Below are 8,347 nucleotides of genomic sequence, written 5' to 3' on the forward strand. Positions count from 1 at the left end.
AGGCGTGGTTGACTTTTAACTTTTATAAAGAATATCTCTTTGGATTTGAGACTTTAGTCTTTGCAACTTTACAGATCTTCTTTATGCACCAAGAGCTTGTAACACTCCAAAGAGAAAGGAAAACTTGAAATTCGCATCATAAGACCCCTTAAAAAAAAAAGCGTTACTCCAGTAACTTAAGTGCTTCAAACATCCATTACAAATTACTGACAACAATGTTCCATTCATCACACACATACAATTACACATAAATTTAAGGTAGTGAAAGTTCAAAGTTAAAGTTAATGTCTTTTTTTTTTCCAGTGCAGTTTTATCTTGTATTACAAGCATTTTAAACAAAGCAAAAACAATCTGATTTAGGGTATGCTTCTTGTAAACAGTGGAGGTAGCAGTACAATGAATAAGTATGGCACTGGGTTGGCCGCACATGTTGTTGCCAATGGGTTTTTTTTTTCCTGTCCCAAGTCAAGCATCACACTGTAAGTTCTCTACACAGTATTAGGGTAATCCAAATGGGTAATCCAGGGTGATCCAAACATAGCACGTGGCAGTCCGGAAGCAAATGTCTGAGGTAGATTCTGGAGACTGTTCTTTGCAGTACTTCCCTGAACAATGATGGCAAAAGACACAGGGTCAAGGCAGAGAAGATTTGGAGAAGTACTTCATCTTCAATGATAGTCAGCAACCCAACAGATACTAGTGCCCAGACTGCATCAACATCAGACACCTGTATAAAACTAAATAAAAACAATATTAGTAGGGAAATATGGATGATAAGTTGTCAGTGTTATCTGTCCTGCCTACACTACCATGCCATTGGGTTAGCTCACCCAAACTTGAAATTTATGTGATCATTTACTCAAACATGACTTTTGTTTATTTTTGGAACACAAATAAAGAAATTTTCAGTGAAATCCGATAGAAATTTCTGTCTATTTACCCAAAACATTAGACAGTTGATCATATAGCAATCAGAGCCGCTTTTCCACTGTCAGGCCAAACCATTTTTGTTGCTTAACCATTCCATTTTGTGCTGATCCGGCCCAAGCCGATACGGATATGGTTTAATTTTTCACTGTTGGGCTGTTAACAGAGCGCTTTGGAATGCAACATAAATGTGTCAGTCGTTACCTTAGTAATGCAAGAGTTAAAATACGGTACTAGATGTAAATAGCACACGTTATGAAAGATTAAATATTTATTTAAATTTGTCTATTAACTTGTTTACTTCGCTCAAATAGCAGGCTTGGCCAGCTACAGAGAAACTGTTGGCTAAGCAAAAGACAAATGACAATCCTGAGCAGCGACGTCACTGCAGGCATTCTACAGCACGGTTCAGCGTGTTTGGCTAATAATTCCAGATCAAGAACGGTTTGTGATCAGACTATGCCTAACCAAGTTCAAGTGGAAATATAACTGAAACTGCTCCTTACCATTCACTGAACAGTTTGGCCCAAAAGTAGATTACATGGCTCCATTCATATGGATTTTTTTTATGGTTTCTTGGGTATCAGAGGTTTGGGGTTAATATCTTCATTCATGTCTTGAAGATGCACAATTTTTTATGGGATGGAATGACAGGAGGGAGATTAAGTGGCATAATTTTAATTTTTTTGTTGAACTAGGTATATAATCAACATTAATCTTTATAAAAGTATCTCAGTAATTTACCAGCAAATACACAGGAAATTTTCCCAAAATTATGTGCTTCTTTAAGGTGTAGCTATGAGAACTTACAAAGCGGGTTAGTTGTAGAAGTATCTGGGGTGATCATGAAGTAAAACAGGTCGGCCTCAGATGGGTGTGCACTGCTGTCAAATCTGGGTTCTAGAAGTATGAAAAGAAAAACAAGTTTAAGACATTCAAAAATTACAGTACAAATATGTTTGTCAAAGTGTCAATAAAGAAGTCAATGACACGGTTTATTTGAAATATTATTATTAAATATAATAAAAGAAATATTGAAAACATTTAAGGTAGCAACAAACATTTTTAGGGGTTACATGATAAATAAAAAGGACATGGCAGAGGATGATAGGGGTATTGATATTTCACTGAAATTAGCCTGCTGTACTCACTGTTTCACACATACGGTGGTGGTCAAAAGTTTACATCACATTGCAGAATAATAAAGTTATATAAGTTTTTTTTATTTATTATTATTTAGGACTGGCCTGATGAAGCTATTTAATTTAACAGATGTTTACATTTTGTCTGCTAATCAGAATTATAGCTGATTAAATAAAAAGAAATAGTGGTTCATGTTTGTTTTGTGATAGTGTTTCAAAAGAAAGCAACACAATGCATTAAGAGACATAGGGTGTAAACTACTTGAATTGGATGATCAGGGAAAACTACAATTTTTTTCTGAAAATAAGTATTAAAAAGTATTTTATGTAGCTTCTGAAGGGCAGTACTAAATGAACAGATATGATCTTTAAACAAAACAAGAAAAATTTACTCATCATCCTGTTCAAAATTTACACCCCCAGCTCTTAATGCATTGTGTTTCCTTCTGGAGCATCAGTGAATGTTTTCACCTTTTATAATAGTTGTGTATGAATTTTTCCTCAGAGTGAAGAGATGGATCTCAAAATTATAAGTCATTGTCGGACAGGGGCCAAATATGCAGAAGATGCTGGAAAAACAAAGAATTTGCAGGACTTGGAGGATTTTTCTGAAGAACAGCAGCCAGTTGAACTGTTCAGGACAAAGGACTCATGAAAAACTATCCCAAAACATAAAAACAGTGTGGGTCATCCAGTGTATGTAAACTTTTGAAAATGTTTATACATTTTCATCTTTATAAAATCAGTAAATGTAAATATCTATTATGTAAAATTGCTTATTCAGGACAGTACGAAATAAAAATAGCATGCATTATGATCCCTCTTATTTTGTTAAAATGATCGCATATTCTGCTAGGGGTATGTAAACTTATGAGCATAACAGTATCTTCTGTAGCTTCTGAAAGGCAGAATTAAATGAAAAATATGGCATGATCCTGATGGTGCCATTAGAGTTGTAGAATATGTTTGTGTGACTGTCTGATTGAGCGGTAATCACTGTCCTGGCAGTTTGCAGTGTCCACTGCAAGTGTATTCATTATTGTGTTTGTCTTTTGGTTCGTATACATTTTTTATTGTTTCTTTTTTTAATTATTTTATTTTTTAATCAGTTTAATGATTTACTTGAAGTGTCTGTGTTTGCAAAATATTTAAACAATTTTCTCAATCTAAATGATGTTGCAGTCCTGCTGAGTTTAATAATATTTGCAGTCCTGTTAAATGTTTGCAGTCTTGCATTTGCTGAAAAATAAAAATTGAGTTTTGTTGATGCCTTGCTGTGTTTGTGGCTTTGTTGACAGTTTTTATAAGAAAAAACCTGTAAAACCTGTCTACTGCTGTGTTGTGTACCGTCCAAACTGTCAAAATTAAACCCCCTTTGCATGGAACTGATCCGATTCATCATTGTGTTCTAACCGACACCCCATTGAGGACAGCTAGAAACAGACCATCACCTAATACAGTCTGACCTTTTCAAACCTGCTATTGAATATATGGTCTTTCGAGCCGGATCTGGCGTTTGTCATGGACGAAGCATTGATCAGTGGCCAAATGCAACCAAAAGAAGCACATATTGTAAGACCCAAACGTCAGGTTCATCCTCCTGCCTACCTTAAAGACTTTGAACTTACGACTGTGCGTCATAGAGCAGTCAGCCAGCCAGCTGGCATTGCCTCACACAACACAGCATACACAGGGTCTTGGAGATGCTGCAGAGAACATTCCTTTGCCCTCTACCAAAGTGTCGAGTCCCATAAGTCAAGGTCCATGGTCGGTGAAAGGGCTCCTTCCTTTCAAGTTATGGATAACACTGAACTGCAACCACCTAGTGCCATATACACCCCAGTGCAGCCAGTTTATCATCCTCGGTCTTCTCCATATCATCGGCCATGAGAAGAGCATAAGTCTATGCCTTATGAAAGATCATATCCTGGCTGCCACACCTACTAAATCACGCATTGATTTGTTTGCCTACAAAACCACCACTGACTCTGCACCCATTTACCTAAATTCATTACTACAGAGTTATGTGCCCTCTAGAAGCTTGCGTTCTGCAAGTGAACGGCGTATTATTGTGCCATCTCAAAGTGGCACAAAATTACTTTCACATACTTTTCTAGCCCTGACTGGTGAACGTGCTCACCATAATCTTCCTCCCTGGCAGCATCCTGATAAAACCAATCACCCTCCTTATCAGAGTACAGCACAGCCAACACCGGACTAATACTTCTGTCCCTCACTGACATTCAAAAACATTGTATGAATCGCCTAGGGAGACAATGGAATATCCTGAACAAGAGCGTTATCAGTACAAGCAACCCACTGGGCCAAAGTCAGCACATAGAACTCATTTCCTTAACTTGAATCCTTCAGGACAAGAAAGCACCTACCGAGGTCCAGTGCCAACCATCCATAACTTCAGTACTAAAGACCCCAGCGAGTTTACCCGATTAAAAATAGCCATTGAGAACCTCTTACCACCAGATGCCATAGAACTGTCCCGGTACCAAATCCTGCTGGATCATCTGAAGCTAGATGAAGCACGTCTGGTGGCAGATTCCTATATCAACTCGCCATTCCCCTACTCGGAAACTATGGCTGCTTTGAACAAGAGGTTTGGCCAGCCACACAAGTTGGCACTGAAGAAAATTGCCAAAGTGATGGTGCAACAAAGTTCGTAGATCAGGAAGAAGGAGGCGGGAACCGGCGAATATTTAAACACAAAACTTTAATAATCAAATAAACAAACACAAAACGAAAGTAAAAGAGGCAGCCACTCACGTACGACAACCGCATAAAACATAATAATGCAATAACAACATAAAATCCAGGCCTGGTCCTCTCTCGTCCTTCACTGTCGTTACTCCTCCTTTTATCCTTACGGAGCTCCTCCATGGGACTCAAGACCGGTGAGTGGCGCAGGTGTCGCTCATTATCATTTACTCCACCGGTCTCACTCCGTTCCCACGGCTTTTGGCCCCGCCCCACTCGTCACATACCCCCATCACCCCTCGCAGGCCGGGGGTACCCCCGAGACTGCACTCTACTCAACCCCCCCTCCAGGGGAGCCGATCATGGCGACCGTGCCCGCGGCCTACCTGGGGGTACAGACAGACGAGGCAAGAGAAAAGGAGACGGAAGGATGACAGAGACAGAGATGAGAGAGGAAAAGAAAAAAAAAATCTCGGTCCGGTTCCCGGACACACTGTCGCTTGGTCCCCCACCAGCCAAGTGAACTCCTCCACAATGCCTGGCTTCGGTGCTGGATAGCCCTCGGTGGACGGCTCGACATTCCTCCGCCACCAGGCGGATGGCGACGCCTACTCCGGGTTCGGGCAGCCGACAGGAGTCCCCCGTTCCCTGATCCTCCCCATCATAGCAGACTCCTCCACTCCCTCACGGACGGCAACCGCCCCTCCACAACCCAGGCGGCCGGCAGCGAATTCGTCCATCACCCTGGCAACTCACTCCAGCCCACCACCTCGAGTGTCCATGGTGGCAGCCTCTGCTCCGCCATGCTCAGTGGCACAGCAGATTCCCCACAGCGACGAGGGCTCTCTGACAGTGTGTTCCTCCTTCCTTCTGGGTTTCGTCACCAATGTAACAAAGTTCGTAGATCGGGAAAAGAAGGAGGCGGGAACCGGTGAACATTTAAACACAAAACTTTAATAATCAAATAAACAAACACAAAACCAAAGTAAAAGCGGCAGCCCCTCACGGACGACTGCCGCATAAAACATAATAAAACAATAACAACATAAAATCCAGGCCTGGTCCTCTCTCATCCTTCACTGTCATTACTCCTCCGTTTATCCTCATGGAGCTCCTCTGTGGGACTAGAGATCGGTGAGTGGCGCAGGTGTCGCTTATTATCATTGGTAACACTTTATTTCGATAGTCCACTTTAGACATTCTATTAACAGCAAGTAACTTTGCAACTACATGTCAACTAGCAGTTAGTAGAGTATTAGTAGACTGTCTGCTTAATATCTTCTAACACTTTCTTTGTCAACTTATTCTACTAACCCTAAACCTACCCTAACAGTCTACTCTGAGAGTTAGTAGACATGTAGTTGCAAATTAATGAGAATTAGTTGACATGTAGTTGACATGTAGTTACAAAGTTACTTATAGTTAGTAGAATGTCTAAAGTGGACTATCGAAATAAAGTGTAACCTTATCATTTACTCCACCGGCCTCGCTCTGTTCCCACGGCTCTCTGCCCTGCCCAACTCGTCACAGATGGATTCCCCAGATATCCGACGAGGAGATATCAAGGCCTTTGACAGATTCACTCTTCAAATTAGGGCTCTTGTTAGTATGTTGGAGACTCTTGGAGATGAAGGAGAATCAGAGCTTCGATGTGTCAACGTGGAGAGACTGTTGAGTAAGTTATCTGCTGAAATGAGATCAGGATTCCGAAGACAGATGTACCACAGATGTACCATCTGTCACCGACAGATGTACCACCAGGTCTGTGTACATTCTCTGTGAATTTTCTGAGTGGTTCAAGTATGAGGTTTAGTGCCAAAGCAGTGAGTCACAGATCAGTTACAAGAGCCAAAGACCAGAGCAGAGACCAGAACGCAGGCGAGAAACCAAACCTACTGCCCGTTCAGCCACTATCCTTCATGGGGCAGTATGACACATGATGACACTGTCACAATGGTACCCTCTGCACCAGCCCAAGTTAAAGTGGAGAAACCCAAAATCCCATCTAAAGCCTTCTGTCCTTTTTGTGATAAAGATGACCATTTTCTCAGTCAGTGTGTGACCTATAAATCTTTTGATAAGCAGCAAATAATTGACTGGATCCAAACCAATCATTGTTGCTGGCGCTGTGGACGTGCACACCAAGCAGCCCAGTGCACACTGAGGAAGACTTGTAGCATTTTTTTTAATTTATTTAATTATTTAGTCATTTATCAGACACTTTTATCCAAAGCGCCTTACAAATGAGGACAACATAAGCAATCAATTGTAGTATTAAAACAACTAAAAACAGATCCAAAACTAAAAGCTAAAACTTTATAAATGCTACCTATACACATTTTAAAAATAAAGAGATTAAATAAAAATGACAAATGCATACAACAAAATGTCAAAACTTAACATTTAAATGAAAAACAAAAAATAAAGCTAAAAACAATTCAAAATATTAAAGAACAAAAGGTATAAGAGTATAATAATGATTCTAACATAACACTAAGCCAAACACCAAAAAAAACAACTACATATTTGTATGTACAACCACACACACATACATACACATTTATAAAGTCAATATATATATTATTTCATTTAGTTTGTTGAAGTATTAAAATAACTCAAATTAAATCAAACTAAAAACTTAATAAAAGACCTATACAGACATAATAAATTCAGACATAATTTAACAAATTAAAATAAAAAACAAATACAAATAATACCAATCAAATGACAGTAGTTTATCAGTAATCCTAAAAAATAACACTGCCAAACACACATGCTAAAAAAACAACAACTTACACATAGTAAGAAATGGTTATAAAAACTGAAACAGAAGTGAAACAAGTACTAGGAAAGAGGAGAAATAAAAAGCGATATTTATTATCTTTACAGCATCTGTAAAGGGAAGCACTTGCAAATCCTGCACGAGGTCAACACCAGGTGTACCAGAGAGGGTTCCTGCCTGGTTAGTTCAACCACTGAGACGCTGTACTTGGATAGACCCTGTAGCGTTTGGACTAATCAGACACACAATTGTTCATTAGATTTATCAAATCTATTATTCATTAGATTAACAAATAATCACAGACCCCTCACCCAAAAACTATACTGGGTGACAGGATGTCTGTGATCGACAGAGGTGTAAAGAGTACCTAAAAACCATACTTGAGTAAAAGTACAGTTACCTTACAGTGAAAATTACTCCACTACACGTTACAATTCACCAATTCCAAAACAACTTGAGTAAAAGCCTTAGAGTATCTGATTTTAACAGTACTGAAATATTTTACTAATAATAAATATAGGCTCAAAAAATGCACTAGTCAAAGAGATTTTCCAGTGAAAAACTGTAATGTTGTGGAGAAGCTGGGGAAAAAGGCACATTCTTAAAGCCCGTTCACACCAAGAACGATAACTTTAAAGATAACGATTTTAGCGCCCACACCAGCGGACGATATCGTCTAATTATTCTAAGCGTATACTCGTCTGTCGCTTCAAATTCTCGAGCTCGTGATAGCAGGATTGATTCTGATTGGCTGTCAATGTTTTTATCGTTCATCAGCTGGAAAAAA

General features: G+C 39.5%; 1 long non-coding RNA gene across 1 annotated transcript; it reads right to left on the reverse strand.

Moving 5' to 3' along the window:
• Positions 1 to 611: 611 nt before the first annotated feature.
• Positions 612 to 2,001, reverse strand: LOC107737417 (uncharacterized). Its single transcript, XR_001639795.1, has 3 exons — positions 1,989 to 2,001; positions 1,738 to 1,827; positions 612 to 727 (listed from the first exon to the last, which is right to left on the reverse strand). It is a non-coding gene; the product is annotated as an uncharacterized LOC107737417 (long non-coding RNA).
• Between the last annotated feature and the right edge of the window lie 6,346 nt (positions 2,002 to 8,347).

This window comes from Sinocyclocheilus rhinocerous, unplaced genomic scaffold (genome assembly GCF_001515625.1).
Source record: "Sinocyclocheilus rhinocerous isolate Xijiao unplaced genomic scaffold, SAMN03320098_v1.1 scaffold734, whole genome shotgun sequence".
NCBI classification, from domain to species: domain Eukaryota; kingdom Metazoa; phylum Chordata; class Actinopteri; order Cypriniformes; family Cyprinidae; genus Sinocyclocheilus; species Sinocyclocheilus rhinocerous.